At 33.7% G+C, this 13,037-nt stretch overlaps 1 protein-coding gene across 2 annotated transcripts in view; it reads left to right on the top strand.

Annotated features, from left to right (window-relative positions):
• LOC148944949 (Ig-like and fibronectin type-III domain-containing protein 2) overlaps window positions 1–13,037 on the top strand; it is a 321,570-nt gene that overhangs the window by 298,583 nt on the left and 9,950 nt on the right. The gene's annotated exons all lie outside the window — the stretch shown is intronic.

Below are 13,037 nucleotides of genomic sequence, written 5' to 3'. Positions count from 1 at the left end.
GCTGCCAAGAAGCTATCTGCTGTCAACTTTTCAAGCATTGGTAAAGTTGTAAAGTAGTTGTCGATGTACAATGCGTGGTAGACGTGCTTATCAGTTTTCTCCATCAGACGAGGAACAATGGCTCCTCCCCAATCTCCAGCTGTTTCTCTGTGTTCCTCCCCAATAGGGGTATTCTTTCCCTGATAAACTTCAAAGTCATACATGTTACCGGAAGAACCACAGAGAACTATGTTTTTCAGACCCCACGGTCTTGGCTTTGACTTTATGTATTGCTTCATCCTCGTCTGGCCTTTGAAGGGGATCATGACTTTCCATAACGCATCATTTTCGTTCCTGTCCTTTCCATAACGCATCATTTTCGTTCCTGTCCTCTTCGGACTTAAAGTGGAGAGGATTCCGTAATTTATGGTATCAATCTTTTGGTAGTGTTCCTGCGACTATGGGAAGAAAGTAAGTTTTGTTCCAGTAAAGTCGTATCTGCGAAAGATTCAGGGATCCCATAAGGATTGAGATCCAACCATTGGCGTATCTCTTGGGCCAGACTTTTGCCTCTGACTGCTATAGTTTTACCGTGTCCCTTCATATGGTACAAGTCCGTCTTTTCAGCCATAGTCTCAAAAAACTCAAGCGGAATATACTTGTAGAAGTATTCGACAGGAGTAAGCCCCTCAGCCATAGAGTCCCAGTCTTGTCATTTGACTTACACTGACTTGTGATAATTCTGAAAGCCCACTAGATTGTGCTAGTCACAAATTAGAACTTTCATTGATTAGTTTTGGTAATCTAGTTTTAAATGATATAACAAAAGTAGACAAATAAATGAACGTCTACTTGAATTTCTAGCTAGAAATTAACCACCTCTAAAATACCTTTTCCCACTTTATTTCTTATTAAATTTTCGTCCACTGCAATGTTCCGAACAACACGTGTGATGCATCAATAGATTGGTAGATGTCTCAAGAATACAAAGAGCATGGTTTTAGTCACTACTTTTCATACTAGATAGCACCTGGTGAGCAAAAATTAGCCATCCGGGGCGAAAGGGTTAAGTAGAATAAAAGTCGAGCATTTTCTATTTTTCAATTTAATTCTTATTATAGTATATATTATAAATACACATTATTATGCGATAATATTACTTTACACTAATACACTATTGAAATGCCATTGTCTGATTAATCTGCTAGGTGAGATATAAGTAACACACTCTGTTTAAGTGGAACGAACGTGGAGTACTTTTAATTGTTTTTAAAATTAATTATTGTTACAATGTTATATTATAAATACATGTTATTATATAATTAAATAATTCTAATATATAGATATGACTTTGTAAGCTCAGTCAGAGTATTATAAAGCGTTTGCAAAAGCACAGGATGGCTGGCCTCCATCCCCCCATTGTACACCCTGGCTGAAGGGCCTTGAGACGGTGATCAGTACTGCCAGTTTGGACTTTAAGAGTCTAGTGCCGTATCCTTTACCTTTAATGTATTACAAATGTATTGTCAGATAAATTATTTTTGGGACCCCTTTTATCGTGGGATTATTCTCTAGGCTTTGTCAGCCTTTTCATTTCTAAAACAAGTAAGCTAAAAAAAAAAGGTTATGGAACGAATCTTTTAAAAGCTTTGGGCTATATGAGTTCAAAATAACTCATTTGGAAAAGCTTTCCTCGTTTTTGTATATAATTTCTTCCTTTGACAATTAACTTTAGGTTGTTTTTTTCTCAAGAGACATTTTATTTTTTCAAAAAAAGGGGAAAAAAATGTTTTGCCTCTGTCTGTTTTGATCTCAATTTCTTTCAAAGCAAAACTGTTTCCGAGTTGTCTTCCTCTACGAAGATCAACTTTCAATCTTATTTGTAAGAATCTCGCTGTCCTGTTTTAATCTTGTCTACAAAAACTTCGCTCCTTTTTCTGTATAATCATTGTCCATTTAACTATTGTATATAGATTGTCTTTCCACAACAACCAACAAAAGTTCCAGAAAATACATTTCTAGAAATTATATTAGCAATTATTTTTCGAGAACAAAGTTAAAAAACAAGTAGCATACCCCAGTTATTTTTATAAGAAAATGTAATTAAAAACGCAAAAAGGGAAGAAAAGGAAGGGACTTGTAGAAATAAAAAAAGAGGAAACTATTTACATGTTTACTGTTTGACAGTTATTTTTTAGATATTTTTTGCATGAGAGATACTTATATTGTCTCTAGAATAATTTTCTTCTGCATGTGTTTTGATCTTGGTCCACTTGCAAAACGTGCGAGAACCATTAAAGTGAAGGACTGTCTTCTAAACTTAAAGTCGTTCAGTTTTGCCAATTTACTTCTTAAGTGCTGTCCTTTACGAAGGTCAATTTTGTGTCTGGTAATGGGGTTTTCATTTCTCCTTTGAATAGGATATTTTCTAGACTAACAGGGAAAGGATATTCCTTAAGCAGGATTTGTTTTCTTTTCTTCTAAAGTACCAAGGACAGTGAAGGTGCAAGGGGGAGTGAAAATTAAATCTTTTCAAGTTGGTGGTAGTAGCGGGAGAAATACGGTTAAGAAAAGGTTAAGGTTAAGAAATATGGTTAAAAAATCAGTAAACATATTCTAATCTTAAAAAAATGTTTTGTGTTGATCTGTGCCACCTCAGGTTGGTCCAAAAGTAAGTTAGCTATGATTAGCTTAAACTTACACGGCATCTAGCGTGGGCCAGGGGAACTTCCCTTGGTTCACTGAATGAAGCAAAGATATTGAGGCATGCTTCTAAATACAAGCATGAAAAAATGATGAGTTTCGACTGGATCCTTAGAATAGATTTTAGTCGTTCTTTTCACTTGTTTAAAATGTCTTTTATTTAGTCATTTTTCTGTCTCGTAAAGTGGATTTCATTTCTCCTTTGACCAGGATATTTTCTAGATTTACAGAGAAAGGATATTCCTTAAGCAGGATTTGTTTTCTTTTCTTCTAAAGTACCAAGGACAGTGAAGGTGCAAGGGGGAGTGAAAATTAAATCTTTTCAAGTTGGTGGTAGTAGCGGGAGAAATACGGTTAAGAAAAGGTTAAGGTTAAGAAATATGGTTAAAAAATCAGTAAACATATTCTAATCTTAAAAAAATGTTTTGTGTTGATCTGTGCCACCTCAGGTTGGTCCAAAAGTAAGTTAGCTATGATTAGCTTAAACTTACACGGCATCTAGCGTGGGCCAGGGGAACTCCCCTTGGTTCACTGAATGAAGCAAAGATATTGAGGCATGCTTCTAAATACAAGCATGAAAAAATGATGAGTTTCGACTGGATCCTTTGAATAGATTTTAGTCGTTCTTTTCACTTGTTTAAAATGTCTTTTATTTAGTCATTTTTCTGTCTCGTAAAGTGGATTTCATTTCTCCTTTGACCAGGATATTTTCTAGATTAACAGAGAAAGGATATTCCTTAAGCAGGATTTGTTTTCTTTTCTTCTAAAGTACCAAGGACAGTGAAAATGAAAATTTTTAAGTTTTTGGTAGTAGCGGGCGCCAAAATTCAGTTAAAAGAAACGTGGGTAAATATCAGTAAAATCATAAGCCAAGTGAAAATGGTACCAAACAGCTACGCTTTTCTTTGAAGCTGTAGATTATCTTAGGGAATCAACAGGTTGTTAATGTTTGAATATTTACGGGCAAAGTTGTCAAACTTAACTTATTAGTTTTGCTCATTTTTTCTCACGGTTCAATATGGCAAGACTGTTGAAAACTAGGATTTTGGGCATCTTTCAGATACTTGAGCACCTGAAACTTTAGAATCCTACGAAGGATTTTGATTTTAGTGTTAAACTGGGCTATATGTTTTATCCATAAATTGGGCCCCTAAACAGATTGAATGGATTTATTTCCTATAATTCCATTTAATTTGTTGATGCTTAAAGATCGCTTCTAAATCCAGATCTATAAAGCGTTGCCTTTTGCTTCTGAAATATGCAAAAAAAAATCTTTGCTTTTGAAATGTTATACTCAGTGACTCGTTTGACATAAGTCGTTTAACAAATCTTTATGAGGCTTAAGTTTTATGGAAATGGTTCTAATCCATATTTTCCAAAAAAAAATCGCAAACTCTTTTCAAAATGGATATTCTATTAAGCTTTAAAATAAATCCTTTAAAAAGCTTTGCCTGTTTTGTTTCTCAAATAAGTCAATGTTTTCTTAGTACATCATCATTGTCAAAGGTCTGCAAGTCAGCATTGTCATTTCATTTTTTGAACTGTTATCTTTCATAAGAAATGCTTGCTTGTCTTGAAAAATTGTTTTATGCGTGTCTTTTGATGACAGTTTTCTTAAAAATACAAATGAAATATATTAAACCATGGGACAGTCACCGAGATTAAAAAAGAAAATGTTTCCTAGACAAGTTTTCATTTTCTTGGGACTTTGAAATGGATATACTTAGATAGAAATTCAGAAACAGATCTTTAAAAGCTTTAACGTACTTGAGTATGTAATTAAGGACGAAATTCAGCATTGTCGTTTCACTTTTCAGATGTTTCCGCTCTTAAGGAATACTTGACTTTCTCTGAAGAATAATTTTCGATGTCCTCTTTGATTCCAATTTACTTAAAATGAGCTTTATATTCCCCTTTACGAGAGTCGTATCTAGAAATTTATTCATAGTTTTCATTTCCCCTCCGAGTGTGGTTCAAATTTTTGTCCTCAGTTACTACTTAGTCAAATGACTTTAGAGAAGACGAAGTGCGCGTCTGTATTTAAGGCAGGTCGTCCCTCTTAAGCAAGGGAAAGCTTGCACTAAATGCTTTGATGCTAAAAATACTTTTATATCACATAACTTATGCTGCTAATCCAATCTGAAAAAGTCTGAATGTTGAAGCGAGTTGAAATGTATATATACTTGCATATATATATTAATTTAAAAAAAAGTTTTTTCCGAGGGAAGTAAAGAGCGAAGTTGAAACTTAAAACGAACAAAAATTATTACTTCACAGCCAATCTAACATGTCAATAAAATTAGTGTAAATAACTCAACTGGTGATGTTTCCTTATATTTGTAGGATTACAGAAAACTAGCGCTTTACTGAAAACACAAAACAATACAGGAGTTTTGGTACGGTAAAAGTAAACCTTTTAAGGACACTTTTAACAGTATAAAATTAAAGCATTTTTAGATTTTTGTGTTATTTATTTTTTTTTTCATTTAATTTGGCATAACTTCTGCACAATGAGCTCAGTTCAATGATTGAATATCGTTCTGGATCTGAAAAGGACATTTCATGATTATTTTGTAGAAAAGTTCGAAGTGAAGGAATCGTATTAGTATTAGGACTACAAACTCTCTTTAGAATTTGTATCACAACTTAAAATCCTCCGTTTTATAGAGAGGAATAACTGGAGATCCAGAGTTCATATTACGGTTGATATGTTCTTCATTTCGATTAATGCTAGGTGAGACCAAAATTTTACCTTATAAATCAATCCATTATTTTTATATACTGTATAATGACTTTAAACCTATTATTTTTATTCCTAAGCTTTTAAGATAATTTTAATTGTATGCTGAAAGTTGCTGATATTACAGCTCCTGTAGGACTATGAAAAGCGTTATAGATTAGTTTGTTGTTGTGAGGCTACGTATTTACTTTTGACTCCTAAATCATTATTCTGGTTTTTACTTGGCTTTTGTGTTTTCAGTAAAGAACTAGTTTTCTTTAATCCTACAAACATAGGGAAATATCACCAGTTGATTTATTTACATTCGTTTTATTGATATATGTTAGATATGCTGCGACGTAGTTATTTTTGTTCGTTTTAAGTTTCAACTTCGCTCTTTACTTCCCTCGGATTAAATTTTTTTTTTATTAATCTATGCTCGTTTTTGATTAGAATTTTAATTTAGAAACAACACTGATATGACCTTTTCTATTTATACGGAATAATTTCTGTTCGTTTTAAGTTTTAATGTTGGTCCTTAGTTTCAGTTGAAATTTTTTTTTATATAATTTCTAATCACCTCCAATCTAGGGGAGATAAGACACCTCAACACTTGTTAAGGAGCTGAACTAAAAAGCCATACAAGAATTGAAGGAAAAAATTAGTTTAGAGTGAAAAAAAAAATGAAAACCTAGAGTCGTAAAAAAAATTAAAAAAGAAGAAATAGATCTTTAATTCTTTGTTTAAAAGAAGTAAATTTAGCCATACTTAATAAAGTAGCCCCAGGTGCGTAGCTTTGACACAAAAGGTTAACTGAGCGAACAGGTTTGTATATCGACATACTCGCGGAAAATTTTGCTAGCTCAACAGAAATGTGCCTTTAGTCTTGGGGATTTATTTGACCTGTCCCTAAGTAAAAAGCCACTCATTACTCAGAAATGAATAGTAATTTCAAAAAAAGATAATTTCTTGTGTAGGTACGATAAACGTTATTATAAACTAAGTTTGTTTTCATTAAAAAAAAAATTGGGAGGAATTATCTGAATTCTCCTGCAGAACTGTTTACCTTTTGTCTTTCTTCCTCTTTGGATGCACAATCTTTCCTATGGAAAGAATATTACGGTGGAATTGTCAAGTAAATAATTTGGATTAATAAGTATAACAATAAGCAATCCTTCCTTTAATATACAACTTTGAGTGGTTCCAGAACCACATGCCTACGCTTCTTCAACCACTTAGTGGCAAAGGGTTGGGATCAGGGGCTTAATCTTGCTATGGGGTAGGGGGGAAACTTCACCTCCCAAACCTCAGTTTTCCTTCAGACCCCAGTTCGCAACTCCCCACCCCTCCCAGATGAAATTTAGTTTTTCCAAAAATTTGGTCAAAACTAAGATAAGCCTGCATAATTCAAGCTTCCACTGAAACAGGTCAGTATTCCTTAGTACATCTTTACCCTTTTTATTACTATACGACTCGTTTTTCAGTTTTCTCTGTAATTTTCACTTGACTTAGGAAAATTGGATCTATCTTTGACCCATCCTTCCCCCCTCTTCCCACAAGATTTTGAAAAAATTACGACATTCGTTAGGGTAGGGATTTAGAGATCTACTCAGAATGTCGTTGCAAATCATGAACTGGATGACCTCTATTCCCTATTGAATCAAAATCCTTGACCAAATACCTTCCTGGGACATGTTTAGAAAATGAGTGCATTACATTTACATAAACAGTGAAATTATCTGAGAATGAACGCATAGAAGGGAGAAAACCATAATTGAAAAAAAAAAACACCTAAGCAGGAGTCGAACACTAGACACTCTTTTTCGAAGTCGAACGCTGTACACACAGGTTCACGCCTCTAATAATCAGATTTGATATATTAGGGCTTTTATCTTAATTGCGTAGCTTATTAAGTGGGCTAGGAGGAGGAACATACGAGAGGTGTTCTTGCAGACCTCCAGCTACGGGTTTCGGACCATAATTATTACAATGATGATATTGTTTTATGCTTCCAAGGTTTTCTACTTAAGAATTGACATCAAAAGTGCCTATTGTTTTAGTGCTATATCACGCTTAAGGATGGTAGAATTGATAAACATCACGTAGATATGAGTAATAGCTTTTAAATGAGCCATTAAACGGCACTCTAAAAAGTACTGGTAGCCCACTAGCCCCAGATTTTCTACTTGAGACATGGCACCAAAAGTGTCATTTTTGTAATATTTGGCACTTACGGATGGCAAAACTGATGAAAAGCACGTAAATATGAGCAATAGCTTCCAAAACAGCCATTAAACATCTCTCTAAGAAGTTCTGGCAGCCCACTAGCTTATGGTTTATATCCCACTAGCACATGATATTGATATCTTACTTATATAAACGACAAGTTTATAGCCTGCAAAATACATGATGATGGGCGTTGTGCTTGAGCATCCAGGACGTAATTGTTGCATAATGTGGGGGATGTTGTGTGAGCAATAGCTTTCAAATGAGCCATTAAACGACACTCTAGAAAGGACTGGTAGTCCGCTAGCCTCAGCTTTTACACTTGATACATGACACCAAAATTGCCGCTTTTATTGCCATTTGGAACTTGCTGATAGTTGAATTTATAGGAAGGACGTAGATATGAGCAATATCTTTTATATGAGCATTTAAAAATCTGTCTAGATACTTGCGATACCAATACGCCCAATAACAATACGCCAATACCGATACGCATGATATCAATAGGTCCGATACCGATACAATGTGCAGCCCTTTCCCCAGGGGCTAAGGAGAGTCATATCATCACAAAAACCAAAGATATTTGACCTTTGAACCATATTGAAGAAAATGGCTATCTCAAAATCATGATTGGATGACTTTGGGGGGAGGGGGCCTCAAGGGAGTGGGGCTAATTTCTTTCCAATCTTTTTAGTCACTTAAAAAGGACAGAAGAAAATTTAATTTTCGTTCGAATGAGCTATTACACTTCTCTCTCTGATGTTCTGGTCACCCTCTAGCCTTGCTAGAAAAAAAAAGAAAAAAAAAGAAAAAACGGAAGACAGATAAGTACTACCCATGCAAAAAAGTCTTTTTCCTTGTTGTTCAAGGAGGGGGGTTTTAATTTCCCATAACTAGGTTTTCGACCATGCTGATTCCAATCATAGACTTTCCATTTTGATCTGATGCCATTCTTGAGGGGTTTCAGACTTTTTTTTTTCAAAATCCCCATATATTTCTTTTCAGAATAAACTTTTAAGACGAACCGAAATAATAGTTAACATTCGTGAATCAGTGTCAGATGGCAATTTTCACTAGGTAGTTTTTTTTTCTAAAAGCCTTTTTTCTTAACTTTTCGTTAGTTTTTATCCTAACTTTCCTAGTTTTTTCTTTACTTTTGGTTACAATGGGCTGTGGTTCGCTCTTTACTAGGTTGCAGCTACCGCTGCAACCATGATATATATATATCATGTTTGCATGATATATATATATATATATATATATATATATATATATATATATATATATATATATATATATTATTTAAGGATTCTTTGTCATCTCCCTCAGCTCACTCACTTGCTATGGTCTGCAACTTAGTCCTTCAGTCCTGGCAAGACGTCGTCATGTTTTCAACAGTTTTCGTTTCTGTGAAAAAATTCGAGATGTCTGTGGTTTATATATCATTAACCGCAGTTCAAAGACTAACCGTAGTATCTTTGTAGTATCCAAAGAGTATGGATAGCTTAAAAGAGTGGGAGCTGATGCTTGTGCCGTAAAAAAAAAACTATCGTCGTCATCTAGTGTTTGGTGACACTCGGCATTTTTTCAAGCTCTGTAATCATTTTTCTGTCAGGAATTGACATCAGACACTTATTACAACCTTTATTTTACCAAATAGAGTAACTAAATCTATTGTACCTGTTATTGCACTAAAGAATATGCCAAGTGTCGCAAGCTATCTCTACCCTTTCCTTATTTTTAGGGATTAGAATATTAGATACAAGACAGTTATATGCCTGTTAGAATTTTGCAAAAATATTTTACCTTAATTTTGGGTTTTGAATTTCATTTTCATTCTGTTTTTTGAAACTGCATTTTCTCTTATTTCAGTAAAATTTTAAACCATATTAAGGATTTTTTTGGCTAAATTTAAGAAATAAATTTATTAACATTTAAAACCATTTAAATTAGAATTGAGCGAAGGTATAAGGCTCAGTCTATTGGAAGGTATAAAAGTCTATTGGAGGGAGAGGAGTTGATGTTGACACTTTTGAAATATGATGCGCCTCTTTGCGCATCTGGATTTATTCCTAGGAGTTTTATTTGCCTAACTCAACTACTTCCCAAAATCAATAGAAGCCCTTAATCTAAAACTTTAACCAATTATTTTGCAAAAACATCTTATATAGTAGAATAACTGATATGGTAGGGCTAAGTTTTGGATTTACCTTACTGTTATTGAATTAGGCTACTTAACTGAATCCAAGCGATAAACATATAGGCTAGTGAAATAAATTTAAGCTTAAAATGTTTGGCATTTTGAATTTGGGGAAGAGATCCATTGCCATTTGCTGGGATATTTATTGGAAAAAAAAATGTGGTTTTAGACATGTTATGTTTAGCGGCGAGAGGTGGTAGGTTTGACAGGATGAGCATGACCTTTCTTTCTTATGTTTGGCCAGTTGTTAAACCAATTGAGATTGGCGTACGACGTGAGGCACCACGATTATACCACCATAATTATTAGAAATAATTACTAATAATAGAATAATAGAAATAATATAAATAATTAATACCATAAATAATAGAATGTCTGAATAGAATAATAACAATAGAATGTCGTATGAAGAGCTGCTGACAAAGTTTAAAATGCAAACTCTAAAAAAACGAAGAGATAAAATCTGTATGGATTTTGGAAGAAAATATCTGAACCACCCAATTCACAAAACCCTTTTCCCCCTCAATCCACAACACCGCGATTCCAGCAAATGATTGCAGTGCCTGTTGTGAAATTTCAGCCGGCACGCTGTGCCCATCAGTGATTAGCAAAAAAGTTTTATACCTAGTTTCGTAACTATGTACGAAAAAAATTTATAAATTTTGACCCATCATATTTTTTATGCATTTTCATTAATTTTATTGTGTTCTATTTATTTTTTATTTTGACTTTTTAACTAAGTTTAGTTTTTTTTTTTTTAATGTATTTTTTACAATGAATTATGTTTGACATGAACGTCACGTTCTGAAGATGATAATATATATATATATATATATATATATATATATATATATATATATATATATATATATATATATATATATATATATATATATATATATATATATATATATATATATATATATATATGTAATGTATAGTGCTTTTGAGATATATATAGTGCTTTTTTTTGGACGTAAAATTCAAATTCGGTGATCATGCTGTGATAGTAATTTTTAAAATCAAATTCTATTCTTCTATTTTAAAGTTTAAATAATGAATTACCATAAAGTTTAAATAATAAAGAATAAATTACCATAAAGTTTGGTAGTTTTGCAGCAATATTTCCAGCTTTAGCTGATTTTACTGAAATTTTGCTAGCTTTTGGATTTCAATCACAATTGTTAGCAACAACCAGCCCTTCAGTAAAATTGATTACCCCCACCCCCTGCTCTTTTCAGAAAAAAACATCTTATAAAAGATTCAAAGCCGAAACTCAAAATTCAAAAAGGAATTCTCTGAAGTTCAATTCACGTATAAGCTTAGCTAGAAATCAATGCTCGTATGTAAACACTATCTTCCAATCATAATATGCTTCTTTTTTTTATAAGTAGCTCTGATTTGTCCAAGGTAACGATGGTTAGAAATTGCTGTATGGTAAGCACTCGTGTGAACTGGGACTCACATGAAATAGAATTAATTTGAGATGACTTTAATTGGTCTTGAATATTTCTTATTGCAGCAACTACGGATCAAGCGTGGGCCCAGGAATTTTCATTTGGAGATGGGGAATAAAACCAATTTTTTGTATAATTTTGAACAGAAATTCTGGAAAAGTAATAAGTTCAGAGGAGGAGGGGCAAGGTCTTCCCTACCTACGGTCCTGTTAAAGCCACAATTTCTCATTAAAGCTATACTCAACCCTATTTAATCTTTTTTAATCATAAAGTACTTTCTCTAACTTGCCTCAAACAAGTTTGTTCGCAAAGATAGTTTTTAATCTGTTATTGCTATAAAATATGTTAGAAAATAAATTTATTTGATATTTTTAGTAGTAGTTTCAGTGCAATGATTGACTCACTAAGAATCTTCAGTTTGAAGATTCTCACTAAGAAGACATTTTCCCATGTGATGCAATGAGGACTTTTCAGATTACGGCGATCGATGTTTTGTGTGAGAACAATCTGTTTACTGATAGTTCATACACAAGAAAAAAACAGTTCACGAAGGCCATTTCACCCAGTAAGAATACAAAATAAGCAAACTCTCAAGAATTGTTATACACTAAATTGTTGATGCTCGCGCGAACACATTTGCAGATCAACAAAGCTGTTGTTTTTATTTGGGGTTTCGCGTGTTCAACTAATAGATCACATGCGTTCGTATCACTCGTTTATTCTGTGCCTTCTCTAATCACTAGCTTGCTTGGGTGTCCCTTCATTTAATATTTACTGAACCAGATCATGTATTACTTATCTTGCTATTTGTACGGGGTTATTCACCTGCAGCAAATACCTGCGTTGAAAAACGAGAATTGCTGTTAAAGCAAAAAACAAAGCTGCTAAAGCACTACGAGAAAAGGCAGTTAATGGAATATACATATACAATATACATATATACATATACATATATACATATACATATATACATATATAATATACAATACTAACCCCCTCTCACGTCCACCTTTTCCCCAAACACGTCCAATCAAAATTTTGAGATAGCCGTTTTGTTCAACGTAGTTGGAAACTCTGGAAACTTGGTCTTTGAGGATAGTCAAAGGGCATGGGATGTATAATATTTGTTTCTCCTCATTATTGGGGGGGGGGGCAACTGCCCCCCCTTCCCATCCCCAAATGACGCCCCTGCCCCTAGCCCTCCTCCCTGCCATAATACATATACAAGTACTCTTATTTAAGATATCGTTAACTTTAGATAGCATTTGATTAGAAAAGTATTGCCAGGTGTCTTGATGGCTTCGAGCTCGAGTGACTTGCTGTTTGTCTATTTACTAAACATACTTAATTTACTTTTAATCCCTCCCATTCTGGCGTTTATTGATGGACCGTCCTCTTTAAATAATTAAACAATTCCACCCTACAAGACGTTAGTTTATGAATAAGGCCTATTAAGCTCAACTGCTTTTAAAATAGCTTTATAAGCTTTAAGGCTATTTTGCAGCGTTGGGTACCGTTAGTGTGTAAAATACTTTAACCATGTTTGATGGTTCAGAATTTTTTGATAAACCATACATTTACAAATATTAGATATGAAACTAATATTACTTATATACTGTTAATTAAGGACATGGGTTCAAGTTCTGGCGTTGATGATTATTTATTTTGGAATGGGGGCTAGTTGTGTAACTCTGAAAGTTTAGCCAAAGTCGAACCAGCTCCAAATGTGTACCTGGAGAAATTTGGGGAGGGA

This window comes from Artemia sp. Qi Xiang Cuo, chromosome 13, assembly GCF_049724085.1.
Source record: "Artemia sp. Qi Xiang Cuo chromosome 13, ASM4972408v1, whole genome shotgun sequence".
Classification (NCBI taxonomy): Eukaryota; Metazoa; Arthropoda; class Branchiopoda; order Anostraca; family Artemiidae; genus Artemia; species Artemia sp. Qi Xiang Cuo.
This window is presented reverse-complemented; position numbering and strand designations above follow the sequence as displayed.